General features: G+C 35.6%; 1 pseudogene across 1 annotated transcript; it reads right to left on the bottom strand.

Annotated features, from left to right (window-relative positions):
• Positions 1-256: 256 nt before the first annotated feature.
• Positions 257-15,441, bottom strand: LOC309873568 (nuclear ubiquitous casein and cyclin-dependent kinase substrate 1 pseudogene; annotated as a pseudogene). The gene is made up of 3 exons: positions 15,342-15,441; positions 1,708-2,083; positions 257-530 (listed from the first exon to the last, which is right to left on the bottom strand). The product of its transcript is annotated as a nuclear ubiquitous casein and cyclin-dependent kinase substrate 1 pseudogene (transcript).
• Between the last annotated feature and the right edge of the window lie 5,317 nt (positions 15,442-20,758).

The raw sequence follows: 20,758 nt of genomic DNA, 5'->3' as shown, positions 1-20,758 counted from the left end.
TCTACCCCCCCCCTTTTCTTCTTCTTCTTTTTTTAAATAAAATCTCTCTCTAATCATTTGAATGTCCCAATCTTGGTTTCAGCTCAGGCCATGATCTCAGGGTCGTGAGTTGGAGTGGGCTCCACACTCTACCCATGAGGATGCTTGAGAATTTCTCTCCCTGTCCCTTGGCTCCTCCCACTCGTGCTCTCTCTCTCCCTCTAAAATAAATAAACAAACCTTTAAAAATAAATTTAATAAATAAATAAATAAATAGAATAAAATTTCTTCCCAAACCATCATCACTTTTTTAATCCTCCCCAGACTGGGCTTTAACTTCAGACACTACATCCTCTGATTTCTGAGGTGGATGGCTTGCAGAGATTTTCTTTTCTGGGGGGCTAGCTGATTCCTCCTCTTCTTTGAGATGAATCTTATCCTTTGATGTCTCTGAATTTTTGGGGTGACCCTATTTTCTCTTTGTCTTTCATAGGGCTTGGCATCACTGCAGCTTTTAGCCTGCTTTTGGGCATTTTCTTTTCTCTCAGGTTTGGACTTTCTTATTTCATTTATATGTTATTTTACTCTTACTTTTAAATTTTTGTGTGTGTTATGTTAGTCACCATACCAGAATGTCATTAGTTTTTGATGTAGTGTTCCAAGATTCATTGTTTATGTGTATTACCCAGTGCTCCATGCAATACGTGCCCTCCTTAATACCCATCACCAGGCCAACTTGTCCCCCCCATCCACTCTCCTCTAAAACCCACAGTTTGGTTCTCAGAGCCTCTCATGGTTCATCTCCCCCTCCAACTCCCCCGTCTTCATTCTTCTCTTCCTTCTCCTTATGTCATCCATCTTATTCCTTATGTTCCACAAGTAAGTGAAGCCATATGACAATTGACATTCTCTGCTTGACTTATTTCACTCAGCATAATCTCCTCCAGTCCTATCCATGTTGATGCAAAAGTTGGGTATTCATTCTTTCTGATGGCTGAATAATGTTCCATTATATATATGGACCACATCTTCTTTATTCATTCATCTGTTGAAGGGCATCTCTGTTTTTTCCATAGTTTGGTGATTGTAGACATTCCTAATATGAACAATGGGGTGCATGTGGCCCTTCTTTTCACTGCATCTGTATCTTTGGCTAAATACCCAGTAATACAATTACCGGATCATAGGGAAGCTCTACTTTTAATTTTTTGAGGAACATTCACACAGTTTTCCAAAGTGGTTGCACCATTTGCATTTCTACCACTATTGTAAGAGAGTTCCCCTTTCTCCACATCCTCTCCAAACTTGTTGTTTCTTGTCTTGTTAATTTTTGCCATTTTAAATGGCATAAGTTGGTATCTCAATGTGGTTTTGATTTGATTCTCCCTGAAGGCTAATGGTGATGAACATTTTTTTCATGTGTCTGTTGGCCATTTGTATGTCTTCACAGAAGAAGTGTTTGTTCATGTCTTCTGCCCATTTTTTGACTTGATTATTTATTTCTGGGATGTTGAGTTTGAGAAGTTCTTTATAGATTTTGGATATCAAAAATGGATGAAAGACTTCAATGTGAGAAAGGAATCCATTAAAATCCTAGAGGAGAACATAGGCAATAACCTCTTTGATATCAGCCACAGCAAGACTTCTTTCAAGACACATCTCCATGGAAAAGGAAACAAAAGCAAAAATGAACTTTTGGAACTTCATCAAGTTAAAAAGCTTCTGCACAGGTTTGGGCTTCTTAACCATCTTTTTTTTTTTCTTTTTTGAGCTGTCACAGTCATTTCCATCATTATCTTCCACTAAGAAATCATCCTTGCTGCCAGAATCTTCCCCCTGGAATGATGTCTCATCCTCCTCTTCTTGTTCTTCTCCACTGCCCACATCTTCCATGAGCATCTCTCAAAAGCTGCTTTTGAGGCTGCCTGCCTTGCTGGAGCACATTTTTATAGGCTTCTTTCTCATCTTTGCTCTCTTCTACTGAGTGAGAATCACCCTTGGTTTTCATATATTTTTCTTCTGAGTCCTCACCATCTTCCTGTGAACTCTTTTCCAGATCATCTCTTATTTTTAGCTTCTCTGGGAGATGATTGAATTTTCTTAGCTGGAAGGCCTCAATATCTGCAATAATTTTCTTGGCATCATTAAATTCCTGATTCCAAATAATCAATGACCTTTTTATTTCTGATAGGCTGAGACACAGTCACTGTTGAAACAGGATTGAATCAAGAAACCAAAGACCAGAAATCACCACACTCTAACCTCCATACACTCAGTGTACTCTCCTCAACTTTGGCCCGTGGGGTTGCTGCTGAATCTTGACCTGCTGGCTTCTCAAAATCCACATCTTCTTGGTTCAGGGCCCCTTAATCAGATGAGCCCCCTCACAACCCACCCCCATACCCTATTCTCTCATGTCTTCAAAATGGATGACTCAAACTAGCCCTCATAATTATATTAAATGCTAGTGGACTAGACATTCCAATTAATAGATAGATATATCCAATCTACCAGGAACACAGAAAAATGTTCAATCCCTAAAATGGCACCATTGAAAGAAGAGACCAAACAGCCACTTACTGTCAATTTCACATTAGATTGCCCCTTCTTCACCCTGACAGTGATTCATCGTGACTTGTGTTGACATATATTTGGATTATTTTCTGCTTCATAGGACTTTAACCAGCTCCAATATCCAAGTATTTAGAGAGCATTACATTTTCAAACATAAACAGTGCCCAAAACCAAAGGACTAAATTTATAGCATGGTATGGGTACACAGCAATGGAATCCACTGGTCTTAATGTATGCACAACCCCCAGAAGCTGCCAAACTGATCTTTCAATATAGTGGCTTATTGAGGTTGCAACCTGAGGCACAAGTTCAGCTATGTCACTATGTGCAGATGAGTACCACCCTCAAGGATATAATATACACTCTTTTTTTTTAAGATTTTATTTATTTATTTGACAGAGAGAGATCACAAGTAGGCAGAGAGGCAGGCAGAGTGAGAGGGGAGAAGCAGGCTCACCGCTGAGCAGAGAGCCGGATATGGGACTCCATCCCAGGACCTTGGGATCATGACCCAAGCTGAAGGCAGAGGCTTTAATCCACTGAGCCACCCAGGCGCCCCTAATATACACTTTTTTTTTCCTAATATACACTTTTAATTGGCAACGAATGTATGTGCTATGTCTTCAGTTAATAGAAATTATGGGTCTAGAAATCAAGATGCAAAAGTGAGAGTGTCTACCTGTTTACCATCACTTTTCTTAACCCATGTTTCTAGTCCTTGCAATACTAACCTCAGTAAAGGTCTTCGGAAATCCTGGTTTTCCAAGTAGTTAACTCTTCTAATTGGTGCCAGCAAGGGTCTTGAAAGGGTTCTATTCAAAGCCCCCTCTCCAGCCAAACTTATAGATAAAACTTTTAGGTGTTTGTACTTGACCCTAACTCTGTTCTTCTAGGTTATGGTGCCCACGTTCTCGGAAAATAGACCATGGCTACAGAATGTACTTTCCTCCAGCTGGACCACAAACCACATTGAGGACAAGCCCTTGACAGAGCCCCTCGAAAAACTGGTCACCTCCTTCTCTACCTGGCCAAGAGTTGGCCCCCTACCCCACTGGTGTAGCTATAACCCTCTCATATCTTTAAAACCCCTTAAAAGGCCCAGCATAACAGAAACTCAGAGCCAACATCTCTCTTGATGTCCAGTCCCTCTCCTCTTTCAGAGAATGAATAAACTCCATCCTGCTTGTTGCTCCAGTCTTGGTGCAATTCTTTACCATCCCTGTCACCCTAACAAGTCTCAATAGATTGTATTCTCTGGCTGTTGCCTGAGAACTTTGAACTCAAGCACCCAAGAGAAGCAGAAACATGGAGGAGTCACAGACCTGAGGGATAGTGTCCCTGATTATCGCAAGAAGCTAGAACTACTGTTACATAATGGAGGAACAAATTTAGCACTCAGATGGCACACCTCAGCATTTTTTGGTGCCCCATTTGTGCAAATAAATAAGCATAGCAGCCACATCCAAAGAATGGAATCGTGATCAAGCTCTCAGTACCCTCAGATATGAGGTTCTTCATCTTGCCACTAAGTAAACTTTCTAAATGAGTTTAATTTCTAGCCAAAGGTGAGGGGAATCTTGAATGGCCAGAAGAGGATGGAGATGATGAGTATCAGTTGTGGCCAAGAGATGGGCTTCAGTGGGAGAGACAATAGCTTATCTCAATAAACTTCCTATGACACATTTGCTCTGGGAAATAAGGTCCAACAGAGTTCTAATGAATCTGTTTCTAGAAACTTTATGAAGTTAAGTGGATTCAAAGGATGAACTACAGTGGATGCAGTCCTGTACAACCCAGAACACCAGCCTTTGGTACTGAAACTCTCCTAGCATTGTTAGGAGATAGCTGACAACTAGAGAGGGCAAACATACTCAAGGCTACATGTCCTCCTAGTACAACCTCAAACCAACTGATTGATAGGGGCCTTAAAAGTTCAGTCACTTTGCTCCAGTTCAGAACAACTTTGAAGGTCTATCCCAGACTTTGACATTCCCATCAGATGAACAGGTACCTTTGTGGTAACTGCATTTTAACCCAACTGCTCCTTCTAACTAATCCCTATTCCACTGCTTTTACCATTGGTAGGTATTTATCCCAAGAGAATGCTCTTCAATAAACATTCTGCAAGTTAATCTGTCTCAGAGTTTGGATCTGTAACTCCTACATACAGAAAAATACAAAAGTTTTGAAGAAAAGAAAACAAAGAATACATAAGTAAGTGAAAATATATATATTAAATTGACAGATTGTGAGGATCTATATTGCTAAGGTGTTCCATAGTATCCTTTGGATCAAGTGATTCCATTAAATTTTTCTTGCAGTTTTTCTATAGAACTTGGTAAAAAGATTCTAAATTATATATGTAAATAATAAGTATATAGATGGTCTAAAATGATCCTGACAAAGACGAGTTTGGAGGATTTATATTATATGACTTCAAGACTTAGAATAAGGTGCATCAATCAAGACAATTTAGGTTTGTATAAGGATGAACAAATAAATTAAATGAAACTAAAGATACTTAGACCTATTACATATACTCAATTAATTTTCAACAAAGACATTAAATGCAATACAGTGGATAATAAAAATATTCTTGCCTAAAGATGCTAAAATAGGCAATATTCATAAGGAAAAAAGAGAACATTAATCCCTAACCACTACTTTTAAAAGGATCACTTGAGATGGATTGTAGATCTAAAAATACTCACCCAAATCATAAAGCTTAAGGAAGAAATTGTTGGAGAATTTCCCCAACCCCTTTAACTTTCTTAGAACACAAAATGCATGAACCACCAAAAGAAAAAAAAAAGATAAATTGAATTCCATCAAAATTAAAACAGCTGCTCATCCAAAAACAACTGTTTAAAAAAAAAAAAAAAGCTAAAAGGTGAGCCACAGCTTAGGGAAGATATTAAGAACACTTTGTATCTGGCAAAAGAATTATATCCAGAATATATAAAGATCTCCTACAATTAATTAACAACAATAAAAGAACCACAAATTTTTAAATGAATATAAGACTTGAATAAACACCATACAAAGGAAAATAGAGAAGATATACAAAAGGCAAATAAGCATTTATAAAGTTCTCTGTATCGTTAGCCATCAAAGAAGTGCAATTTCAAAACACAGTGAGTCATCGCCTCACTAACTAGAATGGTTATAATTAGAATGTTTGACAATCTGAAATACTGGTGTTTTGGAAGAACCAACATTCTCATACATTGCTGGTAGAAAACTGGCTATGTCTTAAAAAAGTTAAACATAGATCTAGCCTTTAATTTAGCAGTCCCATTCCTTGGTATTTGCTCAAATAAATATATGTCAAACAAAAGATTTATTTAAAAATATTCCTGGGACCTTTATTCATAATGGCTCAAAGCTAGAAACAATACAGATATTCATCAAAGGTAAAATAGATAACCAAATGGTGTATTTGTACAATGGAATACTATTCAGTAATAAAAAGAACAATCGAAGAACTTGAATGATTCCACTTAAGAACTTGGATGATTCCAAAAAATATTCTCCATTTATGTGAATTTTTGTAACAGACAAAACTGATGTCATGATAGCAATTAGACAATACTTGCCTCTGAGTGTTTAATTGACTCAGGAAGGAAGGGAAGAAACTTCCTGGAGTGTCGAAAATATTCTATCTTCATACCTATGGTAGCACAGGCACATGCATTTGTCACATACTCTACACTTAAGATGAGTTTATTTCCTTGCATAAAAATTATACCTCATAAAAATTTAATAGGAGATAGAATTAAATGTCAGGAAGCCACATTGGAATATTTCTGGGAAGGTCAAAGCCAAATTATAAATGGGTTGTTTTTAATGACCTATAACTCAGTGTGGTCTTCTTTTCCTCCTTATAAAATGTTTCATTTCTTCTTGTCAGCCAGTAGATAACTGGTGAGCATCCACTATATACGAAACACCGTAATCTCAGGTTTCCTATGTCTGATAGCTCCTCGCAGATAGCTATTTAATTAAGTTACATATGGCTTGAACTTAATATGCTTCATTTTCTTTATCTTTGTAAGAACATTATGAAAATTAACATGGAAGAAAAAAATCAACTGTTGAACATAATTCCATCAGTGATACAACAAACAGCTGGGGAGATGTTTTCTGTTTGGGAAATTCCTAGCCCCTCATGAAATAAGTGAAGTCATATTCTTCAAATTGAATCTTCTTCAATTCTCAAAGAGTTTAATGAAAGCACAAAAACAAAATAAGAGTTGTCGAGGGTAGAGTTTTACTTCGCTATCATGGTGAGTATGCCTTGCTGGAAGTTTAAGCATCGTGGGAAGAGCTTGAAAAATATGTAGATTTTGAGTCCCTATCTTGAAAACTACTTTAGTATGACTATGCCACCAGGTTCTTAAAATAGGATTACAAAAAAACTAGGTGTTAGACATAAATACAGAAAAAAAAAAAAATGTGGAAAAAAAAATGGACTATTTGGAAGATTGTTACAGATTGTGTCCCTGCAAACTTCGTATGTTTAAACTTAACACCAAATGTGGAAGTATTTGGAGGTGAGGCTTCTGGAAGGTGGTTAGGGCTTTAAGGTAGAGTCCTGGTGAACACAATTAATCCTTATAAAAGAGACCATAGTAAGATCCCTTTCCCCCTTCCTACCACACAGGGACACAGATATTGAAAAGACAGCCATAGATGAACCGGGAAGCAGAACCTCACCAGCGACTCTGCCGGTGCCTTGATCTTGGACTTCCCAGCCTCTGGAACTGGGAGAAATAAGTTTCTGTTCTGTTACAGCAGCATGAGTAGGTTAAGAGAGAGATAATCACAGACAAAAACCATGGCTGTGTGAACTTTTCTCCTCCCAGGATTTACACCTCCCTCTTGGTTCTCGTTTGTCTCTATGTCAGTCTCCAGGGACACCATATTGTCTCCTTGCTGCAAGACCCAGAAATGTACAAAAACTCCTTTTCTGTTTTGCTCTTTGGTTAACAAAGAAAAGCTAAAATTTTAAATAACCTTACCAAGAACTAAGGAGAAAGTAAAGGAAACTAAAGAAAGTGCAAAATCAGAAAAGGCTCATTCTAATAAAATACAGATTTCTGACTCAAACATAGTTAAATTGAAGCCACAAGTTAACTGGTCCAATTTACCAACATTCAGAGCAGGGTTTTGTTCACTTCCTCCAACACATTCTACTGATTAGAGATTCATCTAGGTTTGGGGGGGAAAAAAAAGAACTCCTTTTAAATTTATGAATTATTACTTATGGAAGTTAAGTCTATTATAGATTTTAATTGGACATTCTTTTTTTGTTGTTATGCACAGTTGTTTTTTTGTTTTTGTTTTCTCTAATACAAAGCTGAGCTAACTGGCGAGGAACAGGGTTAAACAGACAATTTTGCAGCAAAAAAACACAGTAGGGAAACAGGTCAGAGTCTAAGCTTTTAGCAACTCCTTGCATGCCCATGCTGTAGGCCTGAAGTGCCCTATAAAAAGCAACTAGTCCTTTTTTCACTCAGAGTCTTTCTTTAGTCCCCTGTTTAAAGACTCTCCCTCTCTTCTCCTGGCTTTTAATTCTCTTTGTATGGCTTCTTCTGAACAGTGACTGAGTTGGTCAGTCTGTGACTTGGCTGTAAATTACTCCCCTGTAAGTTTCCTCTCATTTGATTGGCTTCAATCTCTATAGTCTGGCCTCTTCCCTGATCTTGGCCTAGACTCCAAAAACACTGCACTATAGCTTACTCTGTGCTGAGGGGCTCCTCCTTGTCTGAAAATTGACTCAGATGCATGAGGAGATGAAATACAGAACTCTGTATGAGCAAATCGCTATCAGGGCACAGAGTATGAGGAAGGGTTGTGTGAGGGTGATTCAAAGTTGAAAAGGAATAAAGAAAGGGAAGTGAGAGACTGTTAGAATTTTGTTTGACCCTGGGAGTTACATCAGCTCATGACACACATCAAATCATTTTGGTTTCTCTGATGACGTGAACAGGAAGTTTCTGACCTCGGGGATGTCTGAGTTATCTTGGTTCCCCACACACCTTCCTGCATTTCGTCTATCAACTCTCTCCCCTTCCTGGGATTTAATCCTTGGCTTTCTGCTCTTTTCTCTGAGCTCTATTTAAATCACCCTCCGTGTATACATTTTCAAATTCTGTCCCTATGTTTTCAATTTCTAACACTGTAGTGTATGCTCAGCACACTTCCTCCCACTCTCTATTTTCCTTGAAAACAAATGTCACTTGACCTATGCTTCCCAATAGCTACCTTCCTCCTGCTGATAGAATTATTTGCTGACAAATTTATTGGAAAGACAAGAATTATTTGCTGACAAAATTATTTGAAAGATTTTACATCCAAAGCATATGTTTTCTTTCTGTAGTTTTTTACATACCGCCATCTGGTTTCTATTCCTGCTTTATCTCCCTCTACATTCTCTCTTAGACCTCTTTGCTGCATTAAAAACAAGAAAAGACTGACTGAAGACCATGAAAATCTTTGAGTAAATTTCCTTAAACCAAGTGGAGCTGGGATATATTAGAAAAAACATAGGACTAATAAAGCTAGGTTTGAACTGGAAAGCTGTCCCCCTCCCAATCCAAGTTAACATGACTTCACTGAAGTCTTTCCACATCCCAGATGCTTTATTTAAATGCTAGAGAAGTAAAGGTGAGGGGGAAAATGTTTAATTCTTAGATGATAATTGAATTCTTGAAAAGAATTCAAGAAATTATCATGTGTATTTTATCTGGTTGAACTTGAGCTCTAAAACTCCATTTGCAAGGACCTAATAGAAATATCTTTGCCACAATCTCAGTATGTACAAAACTGAACTCATTAGCCCCCCTTCAACTGTTCCTGAAAATTGCATTTTATGCTTTACTAATGCAACTCCTTATCACATTTTTATCTCTTTCTTACATCCTTTCATGTATAAGCAGTCACCAGCTACATTTTCTGAGATCTGAGTACTACACTGGTAATGTTTCTCCTGGAATTGATTTATTAAGATTTGCTTTTTAAGCCTACATAAGAATAATGTAGCATCATTAATGTTGGAAAGTTGAAATTTAAGGTTGAGATCCTTGGGAAATACAAAGTGGGATATTTCATGTTAAAAGAGAAATGATCCACCCATGAAAAAGATTTAAAAATTGTGAAACTTCCTGAACCTAACAAAAGAGGAAATTAACATTTTGACAATCATCATGGGAACTATAGCACACTTTTCCAGAAACCAGCATATAAAATAAACCAAAATTTATAAGACAAGGGAGAATTTAAGTAACATAAAAAATAAACACTACTTCATTCAAAAGGCAATACATGTTCAGTTGAAATGCACATACAATATTTACCAAAAAATGACCACATATAAAATCATGAAAGAAGGCTCCAAAAGTAAAAATTAAGAAAATTATTTTATGCATGCAAGGTATATTCACTACTAAAGCAAAAAAAAAAAATAGTTAAAATTCAACAAACTTTCAATAAAAGAAACAAAAAACCAAAAATCTTCTGGCAAACTAGGAAGATAGATAATAGAATTTTTTCTTTCTGATAGTGATTATTTACTGGAAGTCCAAGATGCACATCATGCCAGAAACAGCTAATAGAAATTATTTTACACCTTCCTACTAAAATCAGAAACAGGATTATAACTTCAACCACTACTACTCTCTACCATTATATTAAAGGTCTTAGCCAATGCAATAAAATAAGAAAAGAAATGAAATTGAAAAGATAAGTTTTATATATTATTAATATATATGAGAGGGGAAAACTAATATCCTTATAATAGTTAGAACCAATAAGTGAGTTTAGTAATAAAGGAGGATTAGAATATAACATATAAATAACAATAGCTTTTCTAAATCCTGCCAATATGATATAAAAATAATCATGTTCACAGTAATAATAAACAGTATAAAGTGCTTAAGAGCATACTTCTTAAAAAAGAATAGTATTCAACTATGACAGCAGAAAAATTTCAGAGTAAATTTTCAGAAAACAAAATTTAAAAAATATTAAAATTTCTGAAATTAAAAATTCAAACATGACCAACAAAAGTAAAACTGGATTAAATTAAAAGATTTCACTTAACAACAAAAATATTAGATAAGAACCGACTCAGGGAAAATAAGAAAAGACTTAGGTAAAATATAAAAAATGAAAAAGAAGTATATTTAGGGATAGAAGAGAGACTGAAAAATTGAAGGAAGATATTTTGACTTCTAAAGAGAAAATTATGTAAGTATACAAAATGGAATAATTACTCCTGAAAAAATAAAGAGCTATAACATCTTCATTGATGGCAAATCCCAACATAGTTTTTTTTTTTTACTAATATAAAAACGTCTTCAAAATATAAATCAATAAAATGAATATCCAACATGATTTAATAGAATTTTGCAGGCTGATTCTAAATTTCATATAAAAAATTAATTTTTAGAAACCTGAAGATGAATAAAAAGGATAATCTATCCTATCATAGTCAAATATACTTTTAAAATAACTGTGGTATTTGTGCACGGATAGTAAAATCTTAAAACTAAATAAAACATTCAGTGAGACTCACAATGAAGTATTTTAAAAAGATGGTATTTCATATCAGTGAAGAAACATTGTTCCATCAATGTTCTTGAAAATTAGCTGAATATTTGGGCAAATAAGTTAGCTCTCAACTCAGACTCATCACAAATTTAAATTTTAGGTGGATTCAAGGAAAACATAAAACAAGTTATTATAAAATAGAAGATAATGCTTTCTTGAGTGTTGGCTAGGGTATATAAGACAAAAAAGGAAAAATTATAAATAAAAATATTGACACATAGAGTAAACCAGAATTAATAGCATGAATTCCACCAATATAGCATTAATAAAGTTAAATAATAAGTAGAGACGAAGGAAGAATATTTGTAATATTTACCATGCTAAAATTTCAAAAACAGTAGCCCTCAAACTATCTGTAACAAAGAGCCTTTTTTCCTATTTTTAATCTTTAAAAGACAATACATTATCGAATACAATAGAAATGAATTATCAAGAAAATAAAATTTTAAAAATATATAAAGTGTAAGTCTTTTTCTTAAATGATATTGAGTAGTCATAAAATTACTCAGCCCAATGTCTCAACCTACCAGTTCGTAGACCAGAAATAAATCACTAATGAAATAGCACAGGTCTAGAGATGGCACTCTAAACTGAGCAGACCTTGTGATGTCCTACTGATTAGAATGAAAATGGAAAAAGACCAACTCAAAAATGATTCAAGAGTATTAACATGGAAGTCACAGAAAACATAAGTATACATAAAAATATACAAATAGTTCTGGTAATCAGGACCTTGAAAATTAAATCAATAAGACCTTTTAAAGTTTTGGGGCGCCTGGGTGGCTCAGTGGTTTGGGCTGCTGCCTTTGGCTCGGGTCATGATTTCAGGGTCCTGGGATCGAGCCCCGCATTGGGCTTCCTCTCTCTCTCTGCCTGCCTCTCTGCCTACTTGTGATCTCTGTCTTTCAAATAAATAAATAAAATCTTTAAAAAAAAAATAAAAATAAATAAAAAAAATAAAAAGACCTTTTAAAGTTTTGATAATATCAAGTGTTGAAATCAGGAACTATTTGACACTATCTGTTAAAATTAACCAGATAGTACCAAACCAAAACACAGTAACACACTTAATATTTAATTTATATTATAGTTTGATGGAAAACTTCCATATTTCCTCCAGGAAACATACAAAGATGCCGTTTTGTGATTGTTTATAAAAGCAATAAATTGAAGGGGGAAACAACACAAAAGTTCTTAATAGGGGACTATGAAATATTTATACATATTTACTATGTATAACAGGTTACATATTAAATATGTAATATTTAATTATATATTAAGTAATAATTAATGGAAAATGGAGTAAAACTTGTTAGATTACATTGACACTTTTATCTTTGAGAATAAAAACAAAATCTCCATATTCTATAGTAAATAGTAGGTATAAATAGAAAAAATACTAGTGGCATACATTTCAAACTCATGAAGGTAGTGATGTCAGGTGGAGATGTGAACTGAGGGGAAAAAATCAAGCTTGAGAAGGTAATGATCAAGGGGCAATTCATTTTTATAATAATGTTTTTCTATTCAAAAGAAGAATATTCTTGTGTAGTATTTGTATGGCTGGGTAACTGTACCTTTTAACAAGCTTTCCAGGTATGAAAACCAGTGGTTATTCAAAAGGAACACTGACAAATATTTTAAATACTTTGTTCATCCTGTTCACTGTTCCTCCTCAGGTCAAGGAAGGTTCTTCAGAGAGGTAGCAAACTGGAATTTCTAACTCTTGACCTTATTCTGATACTTGCTGATGGCTTATCTGTCTTTTAAAAATGGACATGAGCACCTGATTGTAGAGCATACCACAGGTACAAATTTCTAGCTAAATGATAAGTTGATAAGCAAATAATTCCACCAAATATTTTAAATGGGCATATTGAAAAGTGCACAAAATCCATTTCATGGTTTCTGGCAAACTAAGTACTCATTATCATACTTGTAGAATGATTTCACAGGTAAGATGGGTAAATCTTCTTACACAAGCAATTTATTATTGTTTAAAAGTAAGAACACAGTTCCATCTCAGAATGACAATTGCCAAATTAGTAAACTTACAAAGCGACTAACCCAGGATTTCTTTCTTTCTTTCATTTTTAGCTTCATTGAGGTACAATTGAAAAGTAAAAGTTCTGTATGCTTATGGTGTAAAACATGATGTTTTCATATATGTATATGTTCTGAAATGATCATCACAATCAAGCTAATTAATATGTCCATCCTATCTATTGATATTTTAACTCCCTGTGTTCTTTGGAGGATTCCTTTACATAACATTCCATAGTTGTCTTTAAAACTGATTGTCATGAAATATGTTATTTTTATCATTAACATATATTGACCAAGTGCTATGGGAGAGAAAAAAAATTGACAATGTAGAGAAATGAGAAAATAGATAAGATAAATTCATGAGCAAATGCTGTAATACTTCACAGAGTAAAGAAAGAAATCAATTCATATGTAAGCAGCGGAGAAGATTTTATGTTGTTTTGAAAGGGAAAAATAAAAACATAAACAAGATAAATGTAATTCTAATAATATAATAAACAAAAAACATGGATTGCAACAAAGGATAGGAAAAATGTAATATTAAATTTGTGGGCAACTTATAATGTGAGGAAATGGGCAGTGCAGTAAATAATAAATAAATTGTAAGATAGAGTATATAATAAAGAAAAGATATAAAAACTTCTTAAAGGAATCATTGTGAAATGAGACCAACTCACTGAGGTACACAGAAATTCATTCAGGTACAGTCACCACCCAGACATTCTTGACAAACATGTAATTGGAAGAATCCACAATGGACCAACTATAAAGCTGGAGGATTATATTGAAGATGTCATCCTAACTTAAACTAACACTAGAGACATTATACATATTTATTAGTGCTATCACAGCCCTTCACTATTACACTACTAGTTATTTCAATTCCATTCAACAAATAGAAATATTAATAATATTAATAAAAAGCACCATCTATTTTATTTTTTGTATATACCTGACACTGGAATAAATAGTTCAAATGCTCATTTAGTTCTCATAAAAAATAAAGGTAGAAATTAATATCCTGAAATCATATGGCTAGTAAGCAATAGAGATATGAATCATTCAGGGTTTTTTTATCCAAAGCTTATTTTTAATTACATTTGGATACCTCCTAGTTTTATGAATGTTTATACAACACTATACAGCATTACTGTCTTTAAAGTAATTAGTTACATGGCATGTTCCCAGTCCTGAGTGTACTTACGAATTTTGAGATTTAATAGCCCTACCTTCAATGGTATACACACACTGATACTTCAAATTTTATGATTAAAAGAACTTGAAGACAAAATGCTGGTCTTTGTCTTCTCCCCAATCTCTATCATAAGATGGGATGATAATAATTTTTCATCAATTCAAAGGAGTGCCAGAAAGAGCAGGACAAATCCTAGGGACTAGAGGAATTCAGAAAGGGAAAAGTTAAAATAATCTTAAATGTTTTGTGAAGGCTATACACAAATGGGAAACCTACAGAAACTATTCACTACCAGAAGTTAGTTGTATTTTGAGAATTCATAATGCTTCTTTCTTCTTTGCTGCATTAGTTTCCTAAAACTTCTATAACAAAGAATCACAAGCTGGTGGCAGGGTTGGGGATGCTGCTTAAACAACATAAGTTTATTCTTTGGCAGTGCTGGGGGTCAAAATCTAAAATCAAGATGTCAGCAGGGTTGGTTCTTTTTAAAACCTGTAGGAGAGAATCCTTCCTTATTTCTTCTAGCTTCTGGTGTTTGCCATTCATCCTTGATGTTCCTTGCCTTGTACCCGTCTCTGCTTCCATCTTCATGTGGTCTTCTCCTCTGTGTTTGTAGCTCTGTCCAAATTTCCCTCTTCTTGTAAGGACACCAGCTGTATTGGATTCAGGGTCCACCCTAATGAATTCATTTTAATGAGGTCACATCAGCAAACACCAAATTTCCAAATAAGGTCATATTATGAGGTAGTGGAGTTGGGGCTTTAACATATTTTTTTGGCGGGACACAATTCAACCCACAATATTCACCCCTTTATATTTAATCTTTATCCTAACCCTATTGATTCTGGCTTTGAAGAGTTCTTTGACCCTTCTTCCCAACTTCAACTCTACTGCATTCTCCTGGTCCACTTAAGCCACTGGAATAACCCCTGACCAGGTCTGCCTCCATCCACTATTCCACCATCCAGTCCATTCTGATATATTAACCCATCATCTTTCAACATGTCAATATGATGTCTCACCACCATCACCATCATCCCCCAAAACCCCTTCATTGGTTTTCTTTTACACTTAAGCTAAAATCCAAACTCTTTATTGGATCTACAACTCTTCGCATCTCCTGGCCTCCAGCTGCCTCTTTCACATGATCTTTAACCCATTCTTTTCCTTGATTTAAAAAAAAATTGACAAGTATAACTTTTCCAAATGTCCCTTTATTACTTTTATTTTTTAAAATTCAACACAATTTCTCTTTCTTTCCTTCTTTCTTTATTCTTTCCTTCCTTCATAGTCATTTTTTTAAAAAAATCTACTGATTTTTTTGTATTGCTCTGAAATCCAGTTTCTTGAATTTTAACCAGGATAATTCCATTTCATGCTTGACTCCTTAACTCAAATGTCACTTCCTCAGACTGCTCTCCACTGACTCAGTCTAAATTAGCCTGCTATCCTTCCATTTAAATCCAATTCTTTTCCCACACAGTTTTCATCATAAATAGCACAATATATATTTGCACATTTGTTTTGGTGCTTACTTTTCTTTTAACACCTGTACCCACTCTCCTGAGAGCTATAGAGATATAGATAGTTACTTTTTAATTTCCAGAACTTAGCACAGTACTCACCAGGAAGCAGGTGTTCAGTAAACATGTATTGACTAATTAGATACTGAATAAAATAAGGATGGAAAATAAGAGAGGACCCCAAAGCAAAAAATGACTATGAAGGAAGGAAAGAATAAAGAAAGAAGGAAAGAAAGAGAAATTGTGTTGAATTTTAAAAAATAAAAGTAATAAAGGGACATTTGGAAAAATTATACTTGTCAATTTTTTTTTAAATCAAGGAAAATATTTTGTAGGTACACATGCCAGGTCATCATTCCATAATTACCTTTTTACAGAATTATGAGAACAGATTAGCATTTTAGAATCTTTTTTCATCAAAATCCTTGAGAAGAACACAGGCAGCAACCTCTTCGACCTCTGCCGCAGCAACATCTTCCTAGGAACAACGCAAAAGGCAAGGGAAGCAAGGGAAAAAATGAACTATTGGGATTTCATCAAGATCAAAAGCTTTTGCACAGCAAAGGAAACAGTTAACAAAATCAAAAGACAACTGACAGAATGGGGGAAGATATTTGCAAACGACATATCAGATAAAGGACTAGTGTCCAGAATCTATAAAGAACTTAGCAAACTCAACACCCAAAGAACACATAATCCAATCAAGAAATGGGCAGAGGACATGAACAGACATTTCTGCAAAGAAGGCATCCAGATGGCCAACAGACACATGAAAAAGTGCTCTTTTTTCTAAGCACATAACTGTCACTATTATATCATATATTAATGCAATTTAATATTCAAATTAAAAAACATGGGTTGCCTTATTTGCATTATACTCTCTCACAATATAACAAATGGGATTTTCTATTCTCCACAAACCTTTCTTGAACCACTGAAAGAATTTCACTTCTCTTGGATGTGAGGTGAGGCCAGTGGTTTCTAGAAAGATTTAAAAAAAACAACAATGACAACAAAAATAAAAGTGAAAATGAACTTTTGAGACTTCATCAAGATCAAAATCTTCTGCTCAGCAAAGGAAACAGTTAACAGAACAAAGAGGAAACTCACGGAATGGGAGAAGATGACACTACAGACAAAGGGCTGATGTCCAAGATCCATAAAGAACTCCTCAAACTCAACACCGAAAAAACACATAATCATGTCAAAAAATGGACAGAAGACAGGAACAGACAATTCTCCAAAGAAGACATACAAATGGTTAACAGACACATAAAAAAATGTTCATCATCATGAGCCATCAGGGATATTCAAATCAAAACCACATTGAGATATCACCTTACACCAGTTAGAATGGCCAAAATCAACAAGACAGTAAACAACAATGTTGGAGAGGATGTGGAGAAAGGGGAACCCTCTTACACTGTTGGTGGGAATGCAAGTTGTGTAGCCACTTTGGAAAACAGTGTGGTCATTCCTTAAAAAATTAAATTAGAACTACCCTATGACCCTGCAATTGCACTACTGGGTATTTACCCCAAAGACACAGATGTAGTGAAAAGAAGGGCCATCTGTACCCCAATGTTCATAGCAGCAATGGCTACAATTCCCAAACTGTTCAAAGAGTCAAGATACCCTTCAACAGATGAATGGATAAAGAAGATATGGTCCATATACATAATGGAATATTATTCAGCCACCAGAAAGGAAGAATACCCAACTTTTGTATCAACATGGACAGGACTAGAGGAGATTATGCTGAGTGAAATAAGTCAAGCAGAGAAATTCAATTATCATATGGTTTCACTTACTTGTGAAACATAAGGAATAAGATGGAGGACATTAGGAAAAGGAAAGGAAAAGTGAATTGGAGGAAATTGGAGGGGGAGACAATCCATGAGAGACTATGGACTCTGAGAAACAAACTGAGGGTTTTAGAGGGGAGAGTCTTGGAGGATGGGTGAGTCTGGTAGTGGGTACTAAGGAGAGCATGTATTGCATGGAGCACTGGGTGTGGTGCATAATCAATGAACCCAGGAACACTGAAAAAATAAAATAAAATTACAACAAAACAAAACAAAAAACCCCTAGAGAGTAAAAACAGAAAGCAAAGTAGCAACTTGTGTTTGTAATTTCCATGAGATAATATAAATAATGTTAATGTGCTATGTTCTTCCCACAGGCATCATTTCAAGGCTGCGAATGAGGTTCCAAGGTTGAAGAGTCAAATATTGGTTCTCTGTAGGCACATCAAGTGAGTTTTTCTTCCTCACGCTGTCTTTTTGTTATGTCTGTATCAATGTTTAGTTGCAGAGAAAAGAATCTACTCTAGCCAGTGTAACCAGAAGGGATTTACTTGAGAACATTAACTGCCACACAGGTTCATTAGAAGAGCTGGAGACCCAACTCTGGATGGAGTCTTCAGGAATCATTCAGAAAGCTACATTGTGACATCAGGTTTTTAAGGGAGCTGCTGTCCCTGCCACCAGAGGTGGTAAGAGCAGGAAACTGAACATGAAATCAGGAGGATGTTGCTACAGTATCTGCCAGCTCCAGGACCACACTGCATCTGCCAATATCTGCACCAGTAAAATGGATTTCTGGTACCCTGACTCCCTAGCAACATGACTTAGTTTGAAATAAAACTTTTTTATTAATTATTTTTATTAACACATAATTTATTATTTGCCCCAGGGTTACAAGTCTGTGAATCATCAGGCTTACACACTTCACAGCACTCACCATTTCACATACTCTCCCCAATGTCCATAACCCAACCACCCTCTCCATCACCCCCTCCCCCCAGTAGCCCTCAGTCTGTTTTGTAAGATTAAGAGTCTCATAGGGCTTATCTCTCTCCCGATCCCATCTTGTTTCATTTTTTCCTTCCCTACCCCCCAAACCCCTCACTCTGCCTCTCAAATTCCTCATATCAGGGAGATCATATGATTGTCTTTCTCTGGTTGACTTACGAAATAAAACTTTCATGCTAGTTCATCTAATCAAAGGACTATACATTACATATAGAAATATACATGCATATATATAACTATATATATATATATAAATTACTTCTTGAAATATATATACACATACACACACACATATATGTGTGTATATATATATACACATACACTCACATGCACATATATATATCTACATATGAAATCACATCTGAAACTACAAGACCATAAATCCTGTCTAGGTCTGTAGCTTGTTGTTTATTTTTGTTTGTTTCATATGCTAAAAGGGGTGGGAATGGAATGCCTGTTGAGCAAACTCATTCACAGCGGTCATCATACAGTATATGCACCTGCTCTTGTCTACCAATGAAGAGGGATTACATAGGTGACTTATGACAAGAACAAATAAGATATGGACATTGTAGGAGATATTTGATATATTTCTGTTTTAGTTTCCACAAAGTATAGGCCTTATTTTAGATATTCAAGTTGATACTTTGATATTTATAAACAGTCATTAAATTACATTATTGATTGAAATAGCAATAATTTATTGGCCTTTTAAAGAAAATATGAAGCTTTTAACGAGTTGATTTATTTTTTTTCCAAGATTTCAATTATTTATTTGACAGAGAGAGAGAGAAAGAACAAGCAGGGGGAGCAGCAGAGGGAGAGGGACGAGCAGGGTCCCCACTGAGCAGGGAGCCCGATGCTGGACTCAATGCGGGACTTGATTCCAGGACCCTGAGATCATGACCTGAGCTGAAGGCAGCTGCTTAATGACTAGGCCATGCAGGTGTCCCCAGCAAATCAGTTTAAGACAACGACACCTCAGTGGGCGCCTGGGTGGCTCAGTGGATTAAGCCGCTGCCTTCGGCTCCTCCGGCTCTGGTCATGATCTCAGGGTCCTGGGATGGAGCCCAGCATGGGGTTCTCTGCTCATCAGGGAGCCTGTCGCCCCTCTCTCTCTGCCTGACTCTCTGCCTACTTGTAATCTCTCTCTCTGTCAAATAGATAAATGGAATCTTAAAAAAAAAAAAAAAATGACATCGAAGCCTCAGTGATCACTTTGGCCAGATCACTGTCTCTTTGGAAAGCTGCCCATACTAGGGGATATTTAGCAGCCCGTGTGGCTTCTACCGACAAAATGCCGGTAGCTCCATGTTCCCTCAGGTGTGACAATAAAAACTGTCCCTAGGTATTGCCAAATGTCTGCTGGGGAGAGCACAAAATTGTCCCCAGTTTTGAATCTCTGGTATAGAAGGGATCACAGAAGAGAGAGAATGCCAAACCCTGCTGTAAAAAATAGAAGCATAAAGAACATCCAGAATACAGAATTTTTATTTCTTGATCATTTTCTATTTTAAATTTTAGAAATATATTTTTCAATTTAATGTTTTCAAAAATATTTATAGGGATGGGGCACCTGGGTGGTTTAGCTCAGGTCGTGATCTCAGGGTCCTGGGATTGAGCTCCGAATTGGGCTCTCTGATCAGCAGGGAGCCTGCTTCCCTCTCTCTCTCTGCCTGCCTCTCTGCCTACTTGTAATCTCTCCCTGTGTGTCAAATAAATAAATAAATAAATAAATAAATAAATAACATTTAAAAAAAGAAGAAAATATTTATAGGGATGAACCTTATCTAAGCAATTTACATCAACAGTTATTAGCATCTGTTTGTACATTTGCTTCCTTATGTAAAGCAATTTCTCTCCATTATGAGGTGCTTTAACATAATATAAAGAGGTAAAGTTTAAATAATCTTATTTTTATATGCAATATAATTTTGAACTGTGTGGCTCTCCCATTTTGTATAAATTTAAAAATAGTCTAGGTTCCCTGTTCCTTTAAATTTATTGCAATGTTT

Source organism: Mustela nivalis (assembly GCF_964662115.1).
Source record: "Mustela nivalis genome assembly, chromosome: 1".
NCBI lineage: Eukaryota > Metazoa > Chordata > Mammalia > Carnivora > Mustelidae > Mustela > Mustela nivalis.
The sequence above is the reverse complement of the archived record's forward strand: the minus strand, read 5'-3'. Positions and strand labels throughout refer to the sequence as shown.